Source organism: Aegilops tauschii, chromosome 7, assembly GCF_002575655.3.
Source record: "Aegilops tauschii subsp. strangulata cultivar AL8/78 chromosome 7, Aet v6.0, whole genome shotgun sequence".
In the NCBI taxonomy this organism is placed as follows: Eukaryota; Viridiplantae; Streptophyta; class Magnoliopsida; order Poales; family Poaceae; genus Aegilops; species Aegilops tauschii.
The window spans coordinates 158052774-158080041 of NC_053041.3; positions in this window are offsets into that span (position 1 = coordinate 158052774).

Below are 27268 nucleotides of genomic sequence, written 5' to 3' on the forward strand. Positions count from 1 at the left end.
TAACCCCTCGGTACTCCGATAAATATCCGAAACGCTCCAAAACCATTCCGGTGTCCGAATACTATCGTCCAATATATCAATCTTTACCTCTCGACTATTTCGAGACTCCTTGTCATGTCCGGAACTCATCTGGGACTCCGAACAATCTTCGGTCACCAAAACACATAACTCATAATACAAATCATCATCGAACGTTAAGCGTGCGGACCCTACGGGTTCGAGAACTATGTAGACATGACTGAGACACATCTCTGATCTATAACCAACAGTGGAACCTGGACGCTCATATTGGTTCCTACATATTCTACGAAAATCTTTATCGGTCAAACCGCAATAACAATATACGTCATTCCCTTTGTCATCGGTATGTCACTTGCCCGAGATTGGATCGTCGGTGTCATCATACCTAGTTCAATCTCGTTACTGGAAAGTCTCTTTACTCGTTCCGTAATGCATCATCCCGCAACTAACTCATTAGTCAGATTGCTTCCAAGGCTTGTCGTGATGTACATTACTGAGAGGGCCCAGAGATACCTCTCCGATACTCGGAGTGACAAATCCTAATCTCGATCTATGCCAACCCAACAAACACCTTCGGAGACACCTGTAGAGCATCTTTATAATTACCCAGTTACGTTGTGACGTTTGATAGCACACAAGGTGTTCCTCCGGTATTTGGGAGTTGCATAATCTCATAGTCCAAGGAATATGTATAAGTCATGAAGAAAGAAATAGCAATAAAACTTAACGATCATTATGCTAAGCTAACGGATGGGTCTTGTCCATCACATCATTCTCCTAATGATGTGATCCCGTTCATCAAATGACAACACATGTCTATGGTCAGGAAACTTAACCATCTTTGATTAACGAGCTAGTCAAGTAGAGGCATACTAGGGACACTTTGTTTTGTCTATGTATTCACACATGTATCAAGTTTTCGGTTAATACAATTCTAGCATGAATAATAAACATTTATCATGATATAAGGAAATATAAATAACAACTTTGTTATTGCCTCTAGGGCATATTTGCCTCAGTCTCCCACTTGCACTAGAGTCAATAATCTAGATTGTATTGTAATGATTCTAACACCCATGAGTCTTGGTGTTGATCATGTTTTGCTCGTGGAAGAGGCTTAGTCAACGGGTCTGCAACATTCAGATCCATATGTATTTTGCAAATATCTATGTCTCCCTCCTTGACTTGATCGCGGATGGAGTTGCAGCGTCTCTTGATGTGTTTGGTTCTCTTGTGAAATCTGCATTCCTTCGCTAAGGCAATTGCTCCAGTATTGTCACAAAATATTTTCATTGGACCCAATGCACTAGGTATTACACCTAGATCGGATATTAACTCCTGCATCCAGACTCCTTCCTTTGCTGCTTCTGAAGCAGCTATGTACTCCGCTTCACACGTAGATCTCACCACGACGCTTTGCTTGGAACTGCACCAACTAACAGCTCCACCATTCAATATAAATACATATCCGGTTTGCGACTTAGAGTTATCCGGATCAGTGTCAAAGGCAGCACTGACGTAACCATTTACGATGAGCTCTTTGTCACCTCCATAAACGAGAAACATATCCTTAGTCCTTTTCAGGTATTTCAGGATGTTCTTGACCACTACCCAATGATCCAGTTCTGGATTACTTTGGTACATCCCTGCTAAACTTAAGCAAGGCACACATCAGGTCAGGTACATATCATTGCATACATGATAGAACCTATGGCTGAGGCATAGGGAATGACATTCATTTTCTCTCTATCTTCTGCATTGGTCGGGCATTGAGTCTGACTCAACCTCATACCTTGTAACACATGCAAGAACCCTTTCTTTGACTGATCCATTTTGAACTTCTTCAAAACATTATCAAGGTATGTGCTTTGGGAAAGTCCAATTAAGCGTCTTGATCTACCCCTATAGATTTTGATGCCCAATATATAAGCAGCTTCACCGAGGTCTTTCATTTAAAATATCTTATTCAAGTATCCTTTTATGCTATCCAGAAATTCTATATCATTTCCAATCAACAATATGTCATTCACATATAATATTAGAAATGCTACAAAGCTCCCACTAACTTTCTTGTAAGTACAGGCTTCTCCAAAAGTCCGTATAAAACCATGTGCTTTGATCACACTATCAAAGCGTATATTCCAACTCTGAGAGGCTTGCACCAGTCCATAAATGGATGCTGGAGCTTGCACACTTTGTTAGCACCTTTAGGATCGAAAAAACCTTCTGGTTGCATCATATACAACTCTTCTTTAAGAAATCCATTAAGGAATGCAATTTTGACATCCATTTGCCAAATTTCATAATCATAAAATGCGGCAATTGCTTTATGCAACTTTATTCTTGTAGACATGTGTTGGGCCTCCAAGCACAGAGTTTTGTAGGACAGTAGCAATTTCCCCTCAAGTGGATGACCTAAGGTTTATCAATCCGTGAGAGGTGTAGGATGAAGATGGTCTCTCTCAAACTACCCTGGAACCAAATACAAGAAATCTCTTGTGTCCCCAACACACCCAATACAATGGCAAATTGTATAGGTGCACTAGTTCAGCGAAGAGATGGTGATAAAAAGTGTAATATGGATCGTAGAAATATATTTTTATAATATGAATGAATAAAAAAAGCAAGGTAGAAAATAGTAAACAGGCACAAAAACGGTATTGCAATGCTTGAAAACAGGGCCTTGGGTCCGTACTTTCGCTAGTGCAATCTGTCAACAATGCTAACATAGTTGGATCGTATGATTATCCCTCAAAGTGCAATAAAGACTCACTCCCGAGTTCCTATTAGCGGAGAACAAAAGATAGAAATTGTTTGTAGGGTACGAAACCACCTCAAAGCTATTCTTTTCGATTGATCTATCCTAAAGTTCGTACTAAAATACCGCAAGCTATTCTTTCCAATTGTTCTAATCAAGAGTTCGTACTAAAATAACACCAAAGCAAATTCATATTCATAATACTCAATCCACACAAAGAACTGTAGAGAGACGCCAAAGTTTGTATCGGAGAAAAGATAATAAAATGTGCATCAACTCCTATGCATAGATTACCCCAATGTTACCTCGGGAATCCGCGAGTTGAGTGCCAAAACATATATCAAGTGAATCAATACGAAACCCCATTGTCACCTCAAATATTCATACCAGAAAACATACATCATGTGTTCTCATATCTGAATATTCAATCCGGCAAGACAAAACTTCAAAGGGTAAAGATTCAATTCATCACAACAAGAGTATGGAGGGGAGAAACATCATATGATCCATCTATATTAACAACGCCCATGATATAGATCACGAGAGAGAGCGAGAGATTAAACACATAGCTACTGGCACAAATCCTCAGCCCCGAGGATGGACTACTCCCTCCTCATCGTGGTGGCTGCCGGGATGACCGAGATGATTCCCCCCTCCGGCAGGGTGCCGAAACAGGTCTAGATTGGTTTTCGGTGGCTACAGAGCCTTGCGGCGGTGGAACTTCTGATCGAGGTTAACCCCAAAGGGTTTCGGAATATTTGGGAATTTATAGTGCAAAGAAGGGGTGTGGGAGGCCACCAAGGTGGGCACAACCCTCCTGGGTGCGTGTGGGCCCCCAGGCGCTTCCTGGTGGGTTGTGCCCCCCTCGGGGCACCCCCAGGTGCTTTGTTGGCCCACTGTTGGTTTTCTGGACCATAAAAAATCTCCGCGAAGTTTCGTTGCATTTGGACTCCGTTTAGTATTGATTTCCTGCGATGTATAAAAACAAGCAAAAAACAGCAACTGGCACTGGGCACTGGGTCAATAGGCTAGTCCCAAAAAATGATATAAAGTTGCTATAAGATGATTGTATAACATCCAAGAATGATAAAATAACAACATGAATACTTCAGAAATTATAGATACGTTGGAGACGTATCAGCATCCCCAAGCTTAATTCCTACTCGTCATCGAGTAGGTAAATGATAAAAGAAATAATTTATGAAGTGTGAATGCTAGCAAAGTGACAAGTTTGATCAATGTCAATTTCAATCACTTTTCCTAGCATCACAACAGCAATTCTTTCTTATAAAACTTCTCATGTTATAGTAGCAACCAATTCACATGTTAAGGTTCAAACAATGAACTCTCTTGAAACTCAACAACCTATGTTCTTAGTCACCAAGCAATTGCAATTCAACTTATTCAACAAAGTTTAAGTAAGAGCTCCACATACTCAACTATCATATAGTCTTCTATAATTGCTAACACTCATCGCATACACATGAGCAAAACGTTTCAACTGGACACAGAGAAAGATAGGGGCTTATTGTTTTGCCTCCCAATGTATTCACCTCAAGGGTGATGTCAACAATAATAACTCATGCTACCCATATTCAACTAGACATATGTGCCTAGATCTGTCCTCACCACATGATGCTTGCCAAAAGAGAAAAATAAAAAGGAATAGAGAGAATAACTTTGACTCTTTGCATAAAAATAAATACTGAAAATTAAAAGATAGGCCCTTCGCAGAGGGAAGCAGAGGTTGCCATGCGCTTATTTATTTGTATGCTCAACCCCTTAGTGCAAAAGAACGTCATGTTATATTGCCCCTTATAATATCAACCTTTATTATGCAGTCCGTCGCTTTCATTGCTTTGCCATCATAAGTTCGTACAACGCTCAATTTTCTCTTACACTAAATGACCTAACACTTTTAGAAGCAATTTTTATTGCCTTATTGCACCGATGACAACTTACTCGAAGGATGTTGCTCAATCCTTAGGTAGGTATTGTGGACTCTTGAAAATAAGATTTGGGTTTAAGGGTTTTTGGATGCACAAGTAGTATATCTACTTGGTGCGGAATGTTTGGCTAGCAAAGATGGGGGGCAAGCACCACATGTTGAAGGATCTATGACAATATAAATTCTATGTGAATATTAACAAACATAAATCATTACATTGTCTTCCTTGTCCAACGTCAACAATTTGGGCATATAATATTTTGACGGGGGCTCACAATCACAAAATATTTCTAGGATAGTGTATTTGCATGTGAAAGTTCTCTTCCTTATACTAATTATTCGTGAATTGCTTGTATGACCAAAATTGTGATTGTCAAGCCTCAAAAGATTTCACTTCCTAAACCCAATGTGAAGAACCACTAGGCATGATATGATATCAACTTCATGACATTCAATTTAATCAACAATTTACTCATAGGATATAAGTGAAGCACAAGAGGAATTCCAAAGAAAAGAGCTTCGTTGACGGGATGTGAATGTCGCTTACTTAGCCTCCTTGGCAACTATTTGAGGACTCTATTTTATTTAAAAACTTTCAGATCCAAGTATTTTATTAAAACAGAAAGAAAAACAAAAATAAAATGACATTCTAAGAATAGCATAACTCATGTGAAGAAGCAAAAACTTAGGCTCAACCGATATTAACTGATAATTGTTGAAGAAAAAAGGTGGGATGCCTGCCGGGGCATCCCCAAGCTTAGATGCTTGAGACTTCTTGAAATATTATCTTGGGATGCCTTGGGAATCCCCAAGATTGAGCTTTTGTGTCTCCTTAATTCCTCTCATGTCACGGTTTTCCTAAATCTTAAAAGCTTCATCCACACAAAACTCAACAAGAACTCGTGAGATAAGTTAGTATAAACCAATGCAAAAACCTTATCATACTCTACTGTAGCAAATCACAAAAATTATTATTCAACATTGCATACTAAATGACTTTGCATATTTAATACTCTTATCCTCAAATAGAATCATTAAACAAGCAAACATATGCAAACAATGCAAACATAACAGCAATCTGCCAAAACAGTACAGTCTGTAAAGAATCCAAGAATATCAATACTTCCCTAACTCCAAACATTATGAAATTATACCACACTGTAGAAAATTTATCAGAGCTTATTATGCAAAAAGTTTCAACATTTTATCACATTCTGACTTTCCTCGGGAATTTTTGCAACATCGATAAACTTTCTGTTTTCAAACAGCAACAGGTATACTTGCAAAATAAGCATAGTAAAGGCTATCAATGCCACTTTTATTGAAATAAAAGATGGAAAACATTATTATAAATAACATAAAGAAAATCCTAACAAAATAAATTGGCGCTCCAAGCAAAACACATATCATGTGACGAATGAAAACATAGCTCCAAGTGAGGTTACCGATAATGTTGGAGACGAAAGAGGGGATGCCTTCCGGGGCATCCCCAAGCTTAGTTGCTTCGATCTTCCTTGAATATCCCCTTGGGGTGCCTTGGGCATCCCCAAGATTAGGGTCTTGTCACTCCTTATTCTCCTCATATCGACATCTCACCCAAAACTTGAAAACTTCAATCACACAAAACTTAACGGAACTTCGTGAGATAGGTTAGTATGATAAAAAGCAAACCATTTCACTTTGGTACTGTCAAAGACAAGATTCATAATTGTTTCCACACAAATACTACTGTAGCATATCATTTCCACAATTTATATTTAGCAATATAAGCCATAGAAACTATAAAGCAAAGCAAACTATGCATTGAAAACAGAATCTGTCTAAAACAGAACAGTCTGTAATGATCTGGATAACTACCATACTTCTGCTACTCCAAAAATTATAAAAAACTTAGGACCACGTGAGAAATTTGTATATAAAACTTCTGCAAAAAGAATCAACTCAAAATCACTCTTCTGTTAAAAATGAGACTTATTTTCGTGAGCGCAAAAGTTTCTGTTTTTCAGCAAGGGCAAATCAACTGTCACCCAACATGATCCCAAAGGCTTTACTTGGCACTTTATTGAAACAAAAGCAATAAAACATGATTACTACAGTATCTTAATCATGTTAACACACAAAAACAGTAGGTAAAAGTGTTGGGTTGTCTCCCAACAAGTGCTTTTCTTTAATGCCATTTAAGCTAGGCATGATGATTCAATGATGCTCACATAAAAGATAACATTTGAAACACAAAGAGAACATCATGCATCATAAGTTCCTCTCTCGTAATAATTTTCAGTAGCATAATGAATAGATTCATCAATATAACCATTACATAAAGCATTCTCTTCATTATCCATAAGCATAGAAAATTTATTACTCTCCACATAAGCAATTTTATTCTCATTCACAATAGTGGGAGTATCATATGAGACTTGAATGCTAAAAATTGTTCCCACATTAAGAGAGTAACGTTCAGTAAAAGGATATTCAAAATTATGACAATAATTATCACTACTTTTTATAACATAAGTATCATCACAATAATCATCATAAGTAGTAACTTTGTTCTCATCATAGATATGAGGCATGCAACCATCATAGCAAGTTTGATCATTCAAAGTAGGGGGACTAAAAATATCATCTTCATTAAACATAGCATCCCCAAGCTTGGGACAAACATTAATTGCAGCAAATAAATTCTCAAACATGTCATTCTCATCAAACATAGCATCCTCAAGCTTGTGGCTTGGCATATCATAAGCATAATCACTCTCATCATTAATAGTATGAATAGCACCAACGGTATAACAATTGCTATCATCATAATTTCCCGAGTTGGTGCCAAAAAGATTTCCAAGATTATAAGAAGTATCATTATCCACCCAATCATAATCATCACAACAAGCAATAGTCATAACAAAAGCATCATCAAGTGCATCATCTTCCACAATTATTTTCGATTCATTTTCATGAGGCACAACAATAATAGGAGCAACATTATTTGGAAGAGATACCTTTTTACCTCTATTCTTTCTTCTTTTCTTCTTCTTCACCACATCATGTGTGGGTTTAATTAATCTTTTCAAGCTTCTTATTGATGAGATTGGTTGGATAGGAAGCTCCTCCTCGTTACCTGATTCATCATAATAAACACTAGGAGGATATTGGCAAATATTTTCCCTTTCATTAGTACTCTCTTCATATTCTATTTGTTTTCTTGACTTTAGATAGTTGGCAATATATGGATTCTCAATGCAATTTACCGCACAAAACATATAAATTTTCTCTAGATCAAAATCAAGAAATCTCTCGAGATTAAATTTTGGAATACCCTTAGTTATAAGTTTCATTTCTTCATAACCCAAAAGAAGACTAAGCTCTTTATGATGCTCAAGGGTAATCAAGTTATCACAATTTTTGGACACGATTTGATCATGAAAGAATTTGCATTGGAGATTTAAATGACCATGTTCATTGCAAAGTTCACAAGGATGGCGAAAAAAATTAAATCTTTCAGCACAATCATCTAGCCTCTCTTGAAACTTTTTTGTTTCTAAATATTTATGCTTCTTACAAAATCTATCTTCCCTTTTTGGTGTGCAATTGCACTCCCAATTCACTCCACAAAAAGTGACATGCTTATAAGAAACATTTTTGTCATGACTTGTGCAATCATCATTAGCATTTTGGATATTCAAAGAATTCACACTAACAACATTGCAATCATGCTCATCAATCAAATATTTTGTGCCAACCATTTTATTGACTTCTTCTTCTAACAATTGAGCACAATTTTCTGAACCATCATTTTCAAGAAAGATATTTTAATGATGATCAATAATATGATGCAACCTAAATTCCATTTTTGTGTAGTTTTCTTTTATAGACCAAACTAGTGATAAACAAGAAACTAAAAGATTCAATTGCAAGATCTAAAGATATACCTTCATGCACTCACCTCCCCGGCAACGGCACCGGAAAAGAGCTTGATGTCTACTACGCAACTTTATTCTTGTAGACACGTGTTGGGCCTCCAAGCGCAGAGTTTTGTAGGACAATAGCAATTTTCCCTCAAGTGGATGACCTAAGGTTTATCAATCCGTGAGAGGTGTAGGATGAAGATGGTCTCTCTCAAATGACCCTGAAACCAAATACAAGAAATCTCTTGTGTCCCAAACACACCCAATAAAATGGCAAATTGTATAGGTGCACTAGTTCGACAAAGAGATGGTGATAAAAGTGTAATATGGATGGTAGAAATATATTTTTATAATATGAATAAATAAAAACAGCAAGGTAGCAAATAGTAAATGGGCACAAAAACGGTATTGCAATGCTTGAAAACAGGCCTAGGGTCCATACATTCGCTAGTGCAATCTCTCAACAGTGCTAACATAGTTGGATCATATGATTATCCCTCAAAGTGCAATAAAGAATCACTCTCGAGTTCCTATTAGCGGAGAACAAAAGATAGATATTGTTTGTAGGGTACGAAACCACCTCAAAGCTATTCTTTCCGACCGATCTATCCTAGAGTTCATACTAAAATAACGCAAGCTATTCGTTCCGATTGATCTAATCAAGAGTTCGTACTAAAACAACACCAAAGCAAATTCATATTCATAATACTCAATCCACACAAAGAACTACAGTGAGACCCCAAAGTTTCTATCAGAGAAAAGATAATAAAAACGTGCATCAACCCCTATGCATAGATTACCCCAATGTCACCTCGGGAATCCGCGAGTTGAGTGCCAAAACATATATCAAGTGAATCAATACGATACCCCATTGTCACCTCAAATATTCATACCGCAAGACATACATCATGTGTTCTCATATCTGAATATTCAATACGCAAGACAAAACTTCAGAGGGTAAAGATTCAATTCATCACAATAAGAGCATGGAGGGGAGAAACATCATATGATCCATCTATATTAACAAAGCCCATGATATAGATCTGAGAGAGAGAGAGAGATTAAACACATAGCTACTGGTACAAATCCTCAGCCCCAAGGGTGGACTACTCCCTCCTCATCGTGGTGGCTGCCGGGATGATGAAGATGGCCACCAGAGATGATTCCCCCCTCCGGTAGGGTGCTGGAATGGGTCTAGATTGGTTTTCGGTGGCAACAGAGCCTTGCGGCGGCGGAACTTCTGATCTAGGTTAACCCTGAAGGGTTTCGGAATGTTTGGCAATTTATAGTGCAAAGAAGGGGTGCGGGAGGTCATCGAGGTGGGCACAACCCACTTGGGCACGCCTGGGCCCCCAGGCGCGCCCTGGTGGGTTGTGCCCCCCCACGGGGCACCCCTAGGTGCTTCTTTGGCCCACTGTTGGTCTTCTGGTCCATAAAAATCTCCGCGAAGTTTCGTTGCATTTGGACTCCGTTTGGTATTGATTTCCTGCGATGTAAAACATAAGCAAAAAACAGCAACTGGCACTGGGCACTGGGTCAATAGGTTAGTCCCAAAAAATGATATAAAGTTGCTATAAAATGATTTTAAAACATCCAAGAATGATAAAATAACAGCATTAATACTTCATAAATTATAGATACGTTGGAGACGTATCAAGCATCGCTACAGGTGAGAAGGTCTCATCGTAGTCAACTCCTTGAACTTGTCGAAAACCTTTCGCAACAAGTCGAGCTTTGTAGACAGTAACGTTACCGTCAGCATCAGTCTTCTTCTTGAAGATCCATTTATTTTCTATGGCTTGCCGATCATCGGGAAAGTCAACCAAAGTCCATACTTTGTTCTCATACATGGATCCCATCTCAGATTTCATGGCCTCGAGCCATTTCACGGAATCTGGGCTCATCATCGCTTCCTCATAGTTCGTAGGTTCGTCATGGTCGAGTTACATGACTTCCAGAACAGGATTCCCGTACCACTCTGGTGCGGAACGTACTCTGGTTGACCTACGAGCTCCGGTAGTAACTTGATCTGAAGTTTCATGATCATCATCATTAACTTCCTCACTAATTTGTGTAGGCATCACTGGAACTGATTTTTGTGATGAACTACTTTCCAATTTGAGAGAAGATACAACTACCTCATCAAGTTCTACTTTCCTCCCACTCACTTCTTTCGAGAGAAACTCCTTCTCTCGAAAGGATCCATTCTTAGCAAAAAATATCTTGCCTTCAGATCTGTGATGGAACGTGTATCCAACAGTTTATTTTGGGTATCCTATGAAGACGCACTTCTCCGATTTGGGTTCGAGCTTATCAGGCTGAAGCTTTTTCACATAAGCATCACAACCCCAAACTTTAAGAAACGACAGCTTAGGTTGCTTGCCAAACCACAGTTCATATGGTGTCGTCTCAACGGATTTAGATGGTGCCCTATTTAACGTGAATGCAGTTGTCTCTAATGCATAACCCCAAAATGATAGTGGTAAATCAATAAGAGACATCATAGATCGCACCATTTCTAATAAAGTACGGTTACGACGTTCGGACACACCATTACGTTGTGGTCTTCCAGGTGGCGTGAGTTGCGAAACTATTCCACATTGTTTTAAATGAAGACCAAACTCATAACTCAAATATTCGCCTCCGCGATCAGATCGTAGAAACTTTATTTTCTTGTTACAATGATTTTCCACTTCACTCTGAAATTCTTTGAACTTTTCAAATGTTTCAGACTTATGTTTCATTAAGTAGATATACCCATATCTACTCAAATCATCTGTGAAGGTTCGAAAATAACGATACCCGCCGCGAGCCTCAACACTCATCGGATCGCATACATCAGTATGTATTATTTCCAATAAGTCAGTGGCTCGCTCCATTGTTCCAGAGAACGGAGTCTTAGTCATCTTAACCATGAGGCATGGTTCGCAAGCATGAAGTGATTCATAATCAGGTGATTCCAAAAGCCCATCTGCATGGAGTTTCTTCATGCGCTTTGCACCAATATGACGTAAATGGCAGTGCCACAAATAAGTTGCACTATCATTATTAACTTTGCATCTTTTGGCATCAATATTATGAATATGTGTATCACTACGATCGAGATTCAACAAAATAGACCACTCATCAAGGGTGCATGTCCATAAAAGATATTACTCATATAAATAGAACAACCATTATTCTCTGATTTAAATGAATAACCGTCTCGCATCAAACAAGATCCAGATATAATGTTCATGCTCAACGTTGGCACCAAATAACAATTATTCAGGTCTAAGACTAATCCTGAAGCTAGATGTAGAGGTAGCGTGCCGATGGCGATCACATCGATCTTGGAACCATTTTCGACGCGCATCATGACCTTGTCCTTAGCCAATCTTCGATTAATTTGTAGCCCCTATTTTGAGTTGCAAATATGAGCAACAGAACCAGTATCAAATACCCAAGTGCTACTACGAGCATTAGTAAGGTACACATCAATAACATGTATAGCAAATATACTTTCACTTTTCCATCCTTCTTATCCGCCAAATACTTGGGGCAGTTTCGCTTCCAGTGACCAGTCCCTTTGTAGTAGAAGCACTCAGTTTCAGGCTTAGGTCCAGACTTGGGCTTATTCCCGGGAGCAACAACTTGCTTTCTATTCTTCTTGAAGTTCCCCTTCTTACCTTTGCCCTTTTTCTTGAAACTGGTGATCTTGTTAACCATCAACACTTGATGCTCCTTCTTGATTTCTACCTCCGCAGCCTTAAGCATTGCGAAGAGCTCGGGAATTGTCTTTCCATCCCTTGCATATTATACTTCAGCATGAAGCCTTTATAACTTCGTGGTAGTGATTGAAGAACTCTGTCAATGACACTGTCATCCGTAAGATTAACTCCCAGCTGAGTCAAGTGGTTACGGTACCCAGACATTCTGAGTATGTGTTCACAGACAGAACTGTTCTCCTCCATCTTGCAGCTATAGAACTTGTTGGAGACTTCATGTCTCTCAACTCGAGCATTTGCTTGAAATATTAACTTCAACTCCTGGAACATCTCATATGCTCCACGACGTTCAAAACTTCTTTGAAGTCCCGATTCTAAGCCGTAAAGCATGGCACACTGAACTATCGAGTAGTCATCAGATTTAGCTTGCCAGTTGTTCACAACGTCCGGAGTTGCTCCTGCAGCTAGCCTTGCACCTAGCGGTGCTTCAAGGACATAATTCTTTTGTGCAGCAATGAGGATAATCCTCAAGTTACGGACCCAGTCCGTGTAGTTGCTACCATCATCTTTCAACTTAGCTTTCTCTAGGAACACATTAAAATTCAAGGGAACGGTAGCACGGGCCATTGATCTACAACATAGATATGCAAAAACTATCAAGACTAAGTTCATGATAAATTTAAGTTCAATTAATCATATTACTAAAGAACTCCCAGTTAGATAGACATCCCTCGAGTCATCCAAATGATCACGTGATCCATATCAAATAAACCATGTCCGATCATCACGTGAGATGGAGTAGTTTTCAATGGTGAACATCTCTATGTTGATCATATCTATTATATGATTCACATTCGACCTTTCGGTCTCAGTGTTCCGAGGCCATGTCTGTACATGCTAGGCTCGTCAAGTTTAACCTGAGTATTCTGCACATGCAAAACTGTCTTACACTTGTTGTATGTGAACATAGAGCTTATCACACCCGATCATCACATGGTGTCTCGGCACGACGAACTGTCGCAACGGTGCATACTCAGGGAGACCTTGGAATTTAGTGAGGGATCATTTTATAATGCTACCCCCGTACTAAGCACAATAAGATGCATAAAAGATAAACATCACATGCAATCAAAATATGTGACATGATATGGCCATCGTGAACTTATGCCTTTGATCTCCATCTCCAAAGCCTTGTCATGATCTCCATCGTCACCGGCTTGACACCTTGATCTCCATCGTAGCGTTGTTGTCGTCTCGCCAACTATTTCTTCTACAACTATCGCTAACGCATAGTGATAAAGTAAAGCAATTACATGGCGATTGCATTTCATACAATAAAGCGACAACCATAAGGCCCCTGCCAGTTGCCGATAACTTTTACAAAACATGATCATACAATTACTTATATCACATCATGTCTTGACCATATCACATCATAACATGCCCTGCAAAAACAAGTTAGACATCCTGTACTTTGTTGTTCCAAGTTTTACGTGGCTGCTACGGGCTTCTAGTAAGAACCGTTCTTACCTACGCATCAAAACCACAATGATTTTTCGTCAAGTGTGCTGTTTTAACCTTCAACAAGGACCGGCCATAGTCAAATTCAATTCAACTAAAGTTGGAGAAACAGACACCCGCCAACCACCTTTATGCAAAACAAGTTGCATGTCTATCGGTGGAACCGCTCTCATGATCGTGGTCATGTAAGGTTGGTCCGGGCCGCTTCATCCAACAATACCGCCGAATCAAAATAAGACGTTGCTGGTAAGCAGTATGACTATGATCGCCCACAACTCTTTGTGTTTTACTCGTGCATATCATCTACACATAGACCTGGCTCTGATACCACTGTTGGGGAACGTAGCATGCAATTTCAGAAAAAATCCTACGATCACGCAAGATCTATCTAGGAGATGCATAACAACAAGAGGGGTAGAGTGTGTCCATGTACCCTCATAGACCGAAAGCGGAAGCGTTAGCTTAACGCGGTTGATGTACTCTAACGTCTTCGCGATCCAACCGATCAAGCACCGAACGTACGGCACCTCCGAGTTCTGCACACGTTCAGCTCAATGACGTCCCTCAAACTCTTGATCCAGCAAAGTGTTGAGGGAGAGTTTTATCAGCATGACGGCGTGGTGATGGTGATGGTGATGTGATCCGCGCAGGGCTTCGCCTAAGCACTACGACAATATGACCGGAGGAGTAAACTGTGGAGGGGGGCACCGCACACGGCTAAGAGAATAATTGATGTCTTTGGGGTGCCTCCTGCCCCCGTATATAAAGGAGGAGAGGGAGGAGGCCGGCCCTAGGGGCGCGCCCAAGTGGGGGGAAACCCACTAGGCCTCCTAGTCCTAGTTGGTTTCCCCTTTCCTTCTCATGTTGGGGGAAAGAGGGGAGGAGAGGGAGAGGGAGAGGGGGGCGTGCCCCCTCCCCTTGTCCAATTCGGACTGTCCATGGGGGGGCGCCACCCCTTGTGTGCTGCCCTCTCTCTCCCCTATGGCCCATAGTGGCCCATCACTGCTACGGGGTGCTGTTAACGCGACACTACGATCAGAGACCCTTCGAGAATCTGTGTGCGATGCAATAATCGCAAACGGTGCTGTATGAAAACCGTCAGAAATGATGCAAAATGTTTGCAATGGAGGATGCATCAAACACGGTTTAGATTTTAGTTGTGTGTGCGATGCAGGGCATCCGGTTCAGCTTAATTAACCGTTTGCGATGATGAGGAACAAAAGAAACGGGCAGCCAGATGAAGGTGTGTGCGATGTACAGCATACGGTTCACTCAGATGAACTGTTTGTGATTAGGCAACACAAAAGAAACGGTCAGCCAGATCAAAGGTGTGTGCGATATACGGCATGCGGTTCACTCGGATGAACTGTTTGCGTTGAGACATGAGAACAGAAACGGTTCAAATGAACAAGATGTGTGTGATACGAGGAAAACAGGTCTGTAATGAGAAACATGTGCGAAGATCGATAAGAACACAGATGATTACTGCTAACAAGCCGTGTGTGTTGTGAGCAAACGATTGCTGGTATACAATTGTGAGTGATTGATGAAAACATCATCGACGGGTTCCATTGTTTAGTCCGTGTGCGATGTGATTTTCTTTGTCCACACACCATCTACGCTCTGTCTACAGAGCACCAACATATATACTTAAAAAGACAGCATTGCATAACCAAATTAAGCATACAATTACACAAGTGACTACACGCATAACATTGGCACACACCAAAGTAAGCAATTACATGCATACTAAAGTAGGAGAAACGAGGATCTAATCATCTACTTATTGTTGCGACGACACTTGAAATTGCTCTGCTTCTGGCCGGATCCATGGCCGTTTTGGGGAAGGAGGGACTTCCTCATGTCAACGATCCGCCGATACATGTCGTAGCTCGTGTACGCCTCCTTGGCCGCGTACAAGACATGAGGTTTGTTGACTTTCTCCATACAGGCTGAGTGCCAGGCACGCTTGTCCTTGTGGCACGAATCCTTCATGTCTCTGTAGTAGGGGTCGATGATGGCCTTGGCAAGGTGAACCAGTGAGCCCTTCTCATGCTCCTTGCTACACCGGATCTTGTATTGGCCCTGGATGTCGACAAGATTCTGGCAGGCGATGCCCGAACTCTCTAGCGCCTTTACATCGTTGGTGATGTCCACCGTAGCGAACATGTAGTGGGGGCTATTGACAAACCTGGCGAAACGCTCGCAAGGCCTAGTGGCCAGTGTCAGGACCCCAATCCTAAGTCACACCGATCTAGCATGTAACACTTCATATCACTTTGCGGCCTCACGCCCGGTATTCCCACGGGTGCCACCTTACCTGGCCCGGGACCGTTTGCGCCTTTTGGCTCACGTATATGATAGTGTTGCTAGCATCCATATGACAGAGAACCCGGGCCGACATGACTAGTTGTGAACCCAAAGTGGCACTAACTTACGGGGACAGGCATACATGAAACAACATCGAACATGTCGGTCATCAGCGTGTGAATCCGGGCTGTAGCAACTGGGCTAACAGGACTCCGGGAACCCGGGCTATAGCAGGCTAGCAGGACTCCAGCAGTCACCGCGTGACATTTCCCCGGAGGGACAGACATAGGAATGAAGTGAATCACATGCCGGCCAGTCTAAGTGTTCTGGAGCAGTAGTACTGGGCTAGCAGGACTCCGGTAAACCGGGCTGTAGCAGACTACCAAGGCTCAGTGGAAGCACCAGACTACATTTCCCCATAAGAGAGGCTACCAAGGATAAACAACTAGGTTGTCGGATCCCACACATACCAAGCATTTCAATCATACACACAATATGCTCGATATGTGCAAATACAACATGGCATCACAACAAGACTCTACGACTCAGAGTATTTATTCATTAGCCTCCGAGGAGCCAATTATTACAAACATGGGTCTCATTACCCAACATACAGAGCATACAAGCAACAAGCACATGCGGAAGCTTAACTTGTCTGAGTACACACAACTACAAATGAAAAAGGCTGAGAAGCCTGACTATCTACAAGATCCTGCTGAGGGCACAAGATTGTAGCTGAGGTAACAAGCTAAACGTCGAAGTCCACACGGAACTAATAGCGAGACTGAAGTCTCTCTGCAAAACATAAAATAGGCAAACGTGAGTACAAATGTACCCAGCAAGACTTACATCAGAACTATCTACATATGCATCGGTATCAATAAAGGGGGTGGTGGAGTTTAACTGCAGCAAGCCAGCTTTGACTCAGCGGCTAACCTGAACTACGACTGCAAGTAACTCTTTTGAGGTGGCGCACACGAGTCCACATATTCACCATTCAATACACCACTATGGATCCGCTCCCGTCTACCTACAAGAACGCCATCCATAGCACTCACGCTTATCTTGTGCATTTTAGAGTATCCACTTTCACTTGTCTATGAACTGTACAGGCAACCTAGAAGTCCTTTACCGCGGACACGGCTATTCGAATAGATGATGTTAACCCTGCAGGGGTGTACTTCTTCACAGACACTCTCGCCACTTACCACCATGTACACGTCATGCATCTCGGCAACCTTCAAGCGGAAGCCTGGTGAGGGAGTCGGCCACGACCTGACTAACCACGCAAGTCTCTAGTCTAGGTTTATCGCCTATTCGGGTTACATCCGCAAGGAGATCCGGCAGGGGTGTCGCTCGCGGCCCCAAACGATGTGTGCAGGGTTCCCAAGCCCACCTCGACGGATGGATCTACGCTTGGTACACCGTGCCACGGTGCCTAGTCTGTCCCAAGCCCACCTGTACTGGGTGCCACTTGGTAGACTACTAACACAACCTACAAACACCAGAAACTAGTTGCAACTCCTAGACAGAGATCGAGGCAGTTAATAAGCCGCGAGTGGTCGAGTTACCGGAACCCAATGTGTGGTAGTAACTATTCATGGATCACAAACACAGAACTCAGTTCCTGAGGACGGTTTCAATGAGACAACCCACCATGTACTCCTACATGGCCTCTCACCGCTACCTTTACCAAATCGTGTTCACACACTTAGCTCGCACACAGTAGGACATGCTCATCACCTTTCCAACTCATCCTCAATGAATCAGACCTGACTCAACTCTAAGCAGTAGCAGGCATGACAACAAGCATGAATGAGTAGGCACATTAGGGCTCAAACAACTCCTACTCATGCTAGTGGGTTTCATCTATTTACTGTGGCAATGACAGGTCATGCAGAGGAAAGGGGTTCAACTACCGCAGCATGTAATAGTTGAATCATTTTTGTCCTAATGCAGTAAAAGAGAGCAGGAGCGAGAGAGTGGGATTGTATCGGAATGAACAAGGGGTTTTTGCTTGCCTAGCACTTCTGAAGATAGTATAGCTCTTCATCGGTGTCATCGATCACATCGTCGGAACCACGTCTATCGAGAGGGAACAAATACCGGCAAACAACAAAGAATACAATCAATGCAATGCAACAATTATGATGCATGATAATGACATGGCAATATGAGTGTGTTGGGCTAATGCAGCTACAACCAGATGGGTTTGGGTCATTTTGAACCAAAGGTTCAACCCCAAACTCAAATTATGAACTTAAATAGTGCTTTATCATGTTTTGTACTAAACAGCAAGGTTAAGTTGTTTAAACATGCATGAAACAAGTACATATGGATAGAATGGATTTTTCTGATCATTTTTTATATATAATTTATTTCATTTGGAGTTATGGTTGAATTTCTATGAATTTTAGAGGTTTTGGACATTTTCTGGAATTTCTGAATTATTTTAAATCCAGAAAATGATTTACTGCATCAGCATGACGTCGGGGTGATGTCAGCAAGTCAATAGGGGTGGGTCTAGGTCAAACTTGACCAGTGGGGCCCATAGGTCAGTGAAACAGTGTCATTTCTGTCGCTGACAAGTGGGCCAAGTCAACGGCCACGTCAGCACGGTCAAAGCTGACGCGTGGGGCCACTGTGGTTAGTTAATCCTATAAGCAGAAACTAAACCAAGTTTAATTAGGTAGCGGGGCCCGGCTGTCAGTGTCAGTAGGTATTAACTAACTGCATCATTAGCCCTAAACTAATCTGCCATGTCGTCATCGCCGGCGGTTTACCACTGGCGTAAGCACAGCACGGCGAGGTTGCTCGGGATTGGGCTGTGGTGCCCTGTTCGATGTGCGGCTAGGCTTGTTGGAGAGCTCTTGCCAGCGCATCGGATGGGGCTGGTAGACGGGCGTGTGGTGGCCGGAGCTGACGGCGGCGAGCTCGGCAGCGGTGTCCGGCGTTCAGCTGTGCACGGAAACGCGGCTGCGGTGGCCTAGGCGATGCGTGCGCGGAACCTAAGCCGGCTACGTGATGCGGCGAGCAGGATGGACGTGCGCCCGGGACCAAATGGTCACCGGAGCATCGTCGGCGGCAAGCACAGGCGGCGGCGGGTTTCGGTCATCGGCGAAGCGGCAGCTACGGCGTGGAACCGAGAAAACGGAGAGGGGGAGAAGGAGTAGCAGCTCACACCGGTTGCAGCAGGCGTCGAAGCGGGCTCGGGGAAGGCCGGAGCTGAGCGGGGCGGCGAAGCGGATCTCCGGCGGCCGAGGAGGGGAAAAGCATCGGGGGCGGCACTTCGGGGCCCTTCCGGTCGCGTGGCTCGGTGAGGAGGTAGGGAACGAGGTGGCGGAGCTCGGGGATAGCTCAGGGCGGCTCGGGGAACACGATGGACGCGGTGACAGCGAGCGGCACCGACGGTAGCGTTCGGCTATGGCGTCGGGAGGGCGAGGGAGAGACGAGGGGGAGGAATGGAGCGGTCGGCGCGATCCAGACAGCTCCGGGGCGGTTTCTCACGACGTCTCGCTGGCAGGAGGAGGCAGGCAGGCGCCCTGGTGGCGTGGCGTGCCGTGCGTGCGCGCGCGTCAGCCACGCGCCTGGCCGACTAGCGCTAGGAGGACGACGGCGCCTGGTGGGCTAGGCCTAAACTGGGCCGCCAGGTATGTCCAGGTGTGTGGCCCAGTGGCCTTCTCTCTCTCTCTCTTAATTGTTCCTGTTTTTCTATTTTTCTGCAACTTTAGAGCTTTATTAAAAATACTAAAACTAACTCAAAAAGCATGAAACTTCTCACACCCACTGTTTGGAATATTTCCAACAGTAAACATTTGAGTTTATGATTATTTGGACATTAAAATTTTTTATAGCATTTAAATGTCCAAATGCAATTAACATATGATTTAATCCAGTGACCTTGTGATGTCCTAGAAAAGTGTGCACCATTTTTGTTAGAGGTTCTAGACCAAGGCAAAGATGATGAACATTTTAGAAGGGCATTTCAGGTTCATTGGAAAATATTTTAGTAAACCCTAGTTGGATTAAGGGGGTGCTAGGGGTTATGTCATCCCATTTTCAAATTTCTGAGCAAAATAAACATGATACAACACTAGAGGCTAGCAGTAGGCATTACCAGAACTAGGTATGTGACAGCCAGGCAGTAGTGGAAGTCGAGGACGTGGTGGCGCACGCACATCTGGGCGACGGCGACCTTGGGAAGAGACCCGGCACGAGCACGGGTGTACTCGAGGTCGAACCCGACCACCTTGTACTTCTCCTCTTCAAGCAACAGCTCCATGATGTGGATGGAGTGCTCCACCCAGACTGGATCGTTGGTGTATGCTACGTCTCCATCGTATCTACTTTTCCAAACACTTTTGCCCTTGTTTTGGACTCTAACTTGCATGATTTGGATGGAACTAACCCGGACTGACGCTGTTTTCAGCACAATTGCCATGGTGTTATTTTTGTGCAGAAATAAAAGTTCTCGGAATGACCTGAAACTTCACGGAGATTATTTTTGGAATTGATAAAAAATACTGGCGAAAGAATCAAGGCCAGGGGCCCCACACCCTGTCCACGAGGGTGGGGGCGCGCCTACCCCCTGGGCGCGCCCCCTGCCTCGTGGGCCCCCTGGTGCTCCACCGACCTCAACTCCAACTCCATATATTCACGCTCAGGGAGAAAAAAATCAGAGAGAAGGATTCATCGCGTTTTACGATACGGAGCCGCCGCCAACCCCTAAACTCTCTCGGGAGGGCTGATCTAGAGTCCGTTCGGGGCTCCGGAGAGGGGAATCTGTCGCCGTTGTCATCATCAACCATCCTCCATCACCAATTTCATGATGCTCACCACCGTGCGCGAGTAATTCCATTGTAGGCTTGCTGGACGGTGATGGGTTGGATGAGATTTATCATGTAATCGAGTTAGTTTTGTTAGGGTTTGATCCCTAGTATCCATTATGTTCTGAGATTGATGTTGCTATGACTTTGCTATGCTTAATGCTTGTCACTAGGGCCCGAGTGCCATGATTTCAGATCTGAACCTATTATGTTTTCATGAATATATGTGAGTTCTTGATCCTATCTTGCAAGTCAATAGTCACCTACTATGTGTTATGATCCGGCAACCCCAAAGTGACAATAATCGGGACCACTCCCGGTGATGACCGTAGTTTGAGGAGTTCATGTATTCACTATGTGTTAATGCTTTGGTCCGGTACTCTATTAAAAGGAGGCCTTAATATCCCTTAGTTTCCAATAGGACCCCGCTGCCAAGGGAGGGTAGGACAAAAGATGTCATGCAAGTTCTTTTCCATAAGCACGTATGACTATATTCGGAATACATGCCTACATTACATTGATGAATTGGAGCTAGTTCTGTGCCACCCTATGTTATAACTGTTGCATGAATAATCGCATCTGGCATAATTCTCCATCACCGATCCAATGCCTACGACCTTTTCATATACTGCTCTTTGCTTAGTTACTTTACTGTTGCCATTGTTACAATTACTACAAAACTGCTACTGTTACTTTTGCCATTGTTACTGTTACTTCCATACTACTTTGCTACTAAATACTTTGCTGCAGATATTAAGTTATCCAGGTGTGGTAGAATTGACAACTCAACTTCTAATACTTGAGAATATTCTTTGGCTCCCCTTGTGTCGAATCAATAAATTTGGGTTGAATACTCTACCCTCGAAAACTGTTGCGATCCCCTGTACTTGTGGGTTATCAAGACTATTTTCTGGCGCCGTTGCCGGGGAGCGTAGCTCTATTCTTTGAGTCACTTGGGATTTATATCTGCTGGTCACTATGAGGAACTTGAAAGACGAGAAAACCAAAATTTATCCCTCAACTACGAGGGGAGGTAAGGAACTGCCATCTAGCTCTGCACTTGATTCACCTTCTGTGTTGAGTAAACTTGCGACACCTAAACCTGCTTCTGCTATTAATTCTGATATGTCGCATGTTATTGATGATGCCACTTCTGCTATGCATGATACTTATGATGAAACTGCTTCTATGCTTGATACTACTGTGCCACTAGGTGAATTTCTTGATGAACAACTTGCTAGGTCTAGAGAGAATGAAATTATTGAAACTGATAATATTGATGAAAGTGATGATGAAGATTCTCCCCCTAGATATGAATTGCCTGATGTGCCTGAGGGTTATGTTATGGATGAAGAAACTGCTAGAGACTTTCTTGTTTGCAATGATAGCAATGATCTTAAGAAATTATTAGCTAAGCTGAAAGAAAAATCTTTGAATGCTAGAATGAAATATGACCCCGCTTTTGCTACTTCACCTATTTGTGTTACTGATAAGGATTATGATTTCTCTGTCGATCCTGGGATAATTACTTTGGTTGAATCTGATCCTTTTATGGCTATGAATCTGAAACTGTTGTGGCACATCTTACTAAATTAAATGATATAGCCACCCTATTCACTAATGATGAGAAAACTCGCTACTACTATATCCTTAAGTTATTTCGTTCTTAGTAAAGGGTGATGCTAAAACGTGGTTTAATTCTCTTGATCCTGGTTGTGTGCGTAGTCCCCAGGATATGATTTATTACTTCTCCGCTAAATATTTCCCCGCTCATAAGAAACAAGCTGCTTTAAGGGAAATATATAATTTTGTGCAAATTGAAGAAGAGAGTCTCCCACAAGCTTGGGGGAGGCTTCTCCAATTACTTAATGCTTTTCCTGATCATCCTCTCAAGAAAAATAAAATACTTGATATCTTTTATAATGGACTAACCGATGCTTCCAGAGACCACCTGGATAGTTGTGCTGGTTGTGTTTTCAGGGAAAGAACAGTTGATCAAGCTGAATTGCTATTGAATAATATGTTGACTAATGAAAATAATTGGACACTTCCTGCACCAACTCCTAAGCCAACTCCGAAGAAAAGGGGTATTTTATTTCTCAGTCCTGAAGATATGCAAGAGGCAAAGAAATCTATGAAATAAAAAGGTATTAAAGCTGATGATGTTAAGAGTTTACCTCCTATTGAAGAAATACATGGTCTTGATAACCCGACACAGGTAGGAAAGGTAATTTCTCTCTATAGATTTGATGAAGGTGATATTCCTCATTATAAGTCTGCTAGCCAATGCTTAGATGAGTTTGATAATTTTATTGTTAAACAAGAAAACTTCAATGCTTATGTTGGTAGACAATTAAAACGTAATGCTTATATGATTGAACACTTGAGTGATTATATGGCTAGAGTTAAAGGTGAACTTAAACTCATTAGTAAACATGCTTCTATTGTTACCACTCAAGTAGAACAAGTGCTTAAACTCAAAATGATTTGTTCAATGAATTAAATAATAAGAAGAATGATAATGTTGTTAGAGCTATGACTAGAGGGGGTAAAATGACTCGGGAACCTTTATATCCTGAGGGCCACCCTAAGAGAATTGAGCATGAATCAGAGAACTAATGTTGATGCACCTAGTCCTTCTAAGAGGAAGAAAAAGAAAAATGATAGGACTTTGCATGCTTCTAGTGAACCTGTTGTTGCACACCTGAGAATCCCAATGATATTTCTATTTCTGATGCTGAAACACAATCTGGTAATGAACATGAACCTGCTAGTGATAATGTTAATGATGATGTTCATGTTGATGCTCAACCTAGCAATGACAATGATGTAGAGATTGAACCTGCTGTTGATCTTGATAACCCACAATCAAAGAATCAACGTTATGATAAGACAGACTTCGTTGCTAGGAAGCACGGTAAAGAAAGAGAACCATGGGTTCAGAAACCCATGCCTTTTCCTCATAAACCATCCAAGAAAAAGGATGATGAGGATTTTGAGCGCTTTGCTGGAATGATTGGACCTATCTTTTTGCGTATGCATTTGACTGATATGCTTAAAATGAATCCTTATGCCAAGTATATGTAAGATATTGTTACAAATAAAAGAAAGACACCAGAAGCTGAAATTTCCACCATGCTTGCTAATTATACTTTTAAAGGTGGAATATCTAAGAAACTTGGAGATCCAGGAGTACCAACTATACCATGCTCCGTTAAAAGAAACTATGTTAGAACTGCTTTATGTGATCTTGGAGCCGGTGTTAGTGTTATGCCTCTCTCTTTATATTGTAGACTTGATTTGAATAAGTTGACACCTACTGAAATGTCTTTGCAAATGGCCGATAAATCAACCGCTATACCTGTCGGCATCTGTGAGGATGTGCCTGTTGTGGTTGCAAATGTTACTATTCTAACGGACTTTGTTATTCTTGATATTTCCGAGGACGATAGTATGTCGATTATCCTTGGTAGACCATTTTTGAATACTACAGGGGCTGTTATTGATTGCAACAAAGGCAATGTCACTTTTCATGTTAACGGTAATGAGCATACGGTACACTTTCCGAGGAAACAACCTCAAGTCCACAGTATCAATTCTATTGGAAAAATTCCATCGATTATTTTTGGAGGTTTTGAATTTCCTCTTCCTAATGTCAAAAAGAAATACGATATTCTTATTGTTGGGGACGTGCATATCCCCGTTGAGGTAACCTAGTGCTATTCGAAAATTCTCTGGTTTCATGGAATTCGGAATGAGTTTGTTAACAAGACTTGATCAACCTTGTTAGTTGATGTCGGAGTAAATGGCCACGGGTAGCCTAACCGACTCCCCCTGGCTCTTCAAAAAGTTATCAGGCCAATCGAGCCTTCAAGCGTACAGAGCACAGGGCCGCCTTCCCCCGGCCGGCTATCCCCAGGGCCGACTACCAGAAGGCGACCCGGCCTCAGAAACCTTCCCAAAGAAAGCTACGAGATGGCCGACTCCCAGAAGCCGGCCATGAAGAAAGCCGACTCCCAGAAGCCGGCCAAGACTGCACCCCCCAAGACTGCATCCACATAACGGTGATAAGACGGGGCGTGGCCACAGTACAGCCCACTACCCCCGAATCCCGAAACAGGCATGGCCACAGGGCGCCGTACGGGCCAGCCATCTCCCGTCCGGCGGGGCACTGTAGCCATGTCGACCTCGATGTCACCCACGACAGGCGCCAGTACGGCCCGCGGGTGGCGGGCCCCTTTAGCCAGATAGACGCTCGAAGGCGGCGCAGCCTCCCCTAGTCGGCCAGGGGCGTGGTCGGCTCCCAATAGCCGGCTACCTCCCTCCCTCGAAACATGTGCCTCATTAAGGAGACAAGACGAGGTGAGGCTACAGTGAGAGCCCGCAAGACGGCGGCACTGTAGCCACGCTTACCTCGACAAAGCCCTCGTTATCAGAGGCGAGGCAATAGTAACCAGCCGCCGACAAGGCCCCCAAGCGGTGGGGCCGGCCTGTCGGCCAAGAAGCCGGCAGCCGGCGGGACCCACCAGTCGGCGGGCCCCAATGGCCGGCGGAGAAGCCGGCGAGCACAGACACTGACGGCTGGGACCCGCACCCAGCCGGATTACCATTGTACCCCTGGGGGGTAGGCCTATATAAGCCCCCCGGGACACCCATGCAAAGGGTCGATCTCATAGAGTTTCACACACCACATAGAGAGAAAAGGAAAGCTAGCCTTGCCCTTCTTCTTCCTCTAGCCAAACAGCTCAAGGAGCACTTGTAGCTACTTGTATTGATCTAGTGATCATGCAGAGACCCCGCAGAGCAGGACTAGGGGTGTTATCTCCACGAAGAGCCCTGAACCTGGGTAAGATCCGCCGGCGTGCATGTCTTCGCCTTATCCCGTTTCCAGGCACCGGCGATGTCTTACTGGCTCCCACAATGATAAGCCACCCGTTGGCATATGTCGCACCTACCACCTGACATTTGGCGCCCACCGTGGGGCCAGGTGCACCGTCGTCCGGAGACCTATTCTAGACGGGAACCCTTTTCCTCCCCCGCGAGCGTAGCCAGCCTGCTACGCCCGATGGCGCTTGCCCTGACGCGCAGCAAGGCGTCGACGACGCCTGCGCGGCGAGCTGCCTCGCCGACCTTCTTGGCGAGACTCGCATCTCTGACTAGTCCGCGTCCGACGCGGGCACAGACTACCCCGAGAGCCGCCTCGTCAGCCTCCTCGACCAGCTTCACGTCTCCAGTGAGCTTGCTGTGGACTTGGAGTCGGTCGGCTCCACCGACCCGATGCTTGTCGACTCCGACACGTCATCGCTCGACGCCTACCCCTCCGATGTGGTAATCTTCGACGACCCTCTCCCTTGAGCTGACAGTGGCAGCAGCGTTGTCACTGAGGAGCTGGTCATCAGCCACGGCGCCGACTCGGGCGAGAACGCCCACGACGCCCTACAAGCGGCGATGCATGACTTGTCCGTCCCCATCCCGGCCGACGCCGACGGCGAGACTCTGGAGGCACGCCACCTCGCCCTCATCGCGGAGGGCCAGAACATAGCCTCCATGAGACGCCTCACTGAGGCCCACCAGCGCGAAGTCGACCGCGCCACTTTTGGTATGCCGCCTCATGGCGGGCCGAGCCGAGCCGGCCTCGTCAAGAAGCGCGGCGCGGCCATCGCCAGCATGCTGGGGCAGACCGCCCAGTCTACGCCACACCGCTCGAGAACCTGCGAGCCGCTCAGGCGGCCGCAGAAGAGTTGAACGGGCTGGGGGCTGATGAGCTCCCCTACATGACAAGGCGCATCCAGCAGCTGGTCGACGTGGCCGCAGAGTGGCATGAAGCCGGCGCCCGCGCTGAGAGTCCTCCCCCACGCCGACAACACGCCGCGACATCCCAATCGCCGACTGCGAGCGGCGCCCGCGCAAGGAAGGACAAGGAGCCGGCTACTAGCAGCAGCCGGACTCGAATCACCATCGAGCGCGACGCAGAAGGCCGCCCTTGAGAGGTAGAGCGCCAAGGCAATCCGCCTCCTCCCCCGCCTCGTGGGGAGAGATATCCCACCCCGCCGCCTGTCACGCATCCGACTCTCGGTGGCCGACTAGGCCACCGCGAAGGAGTCGGCGAGAACGACGCCCGCCACCGGATCGACCGCCTAGCACGATCCCTGGTGCTAGAAGAAGAAGACGATGTCGGCCTGCCTTGCTTTGGCCCCCGCATCCGTGACGAGCCCTTCCCCAAAGGGTTCTCGCTCCCCAGAGACACGCCCAAGTACAACGGCTCTGTGAAG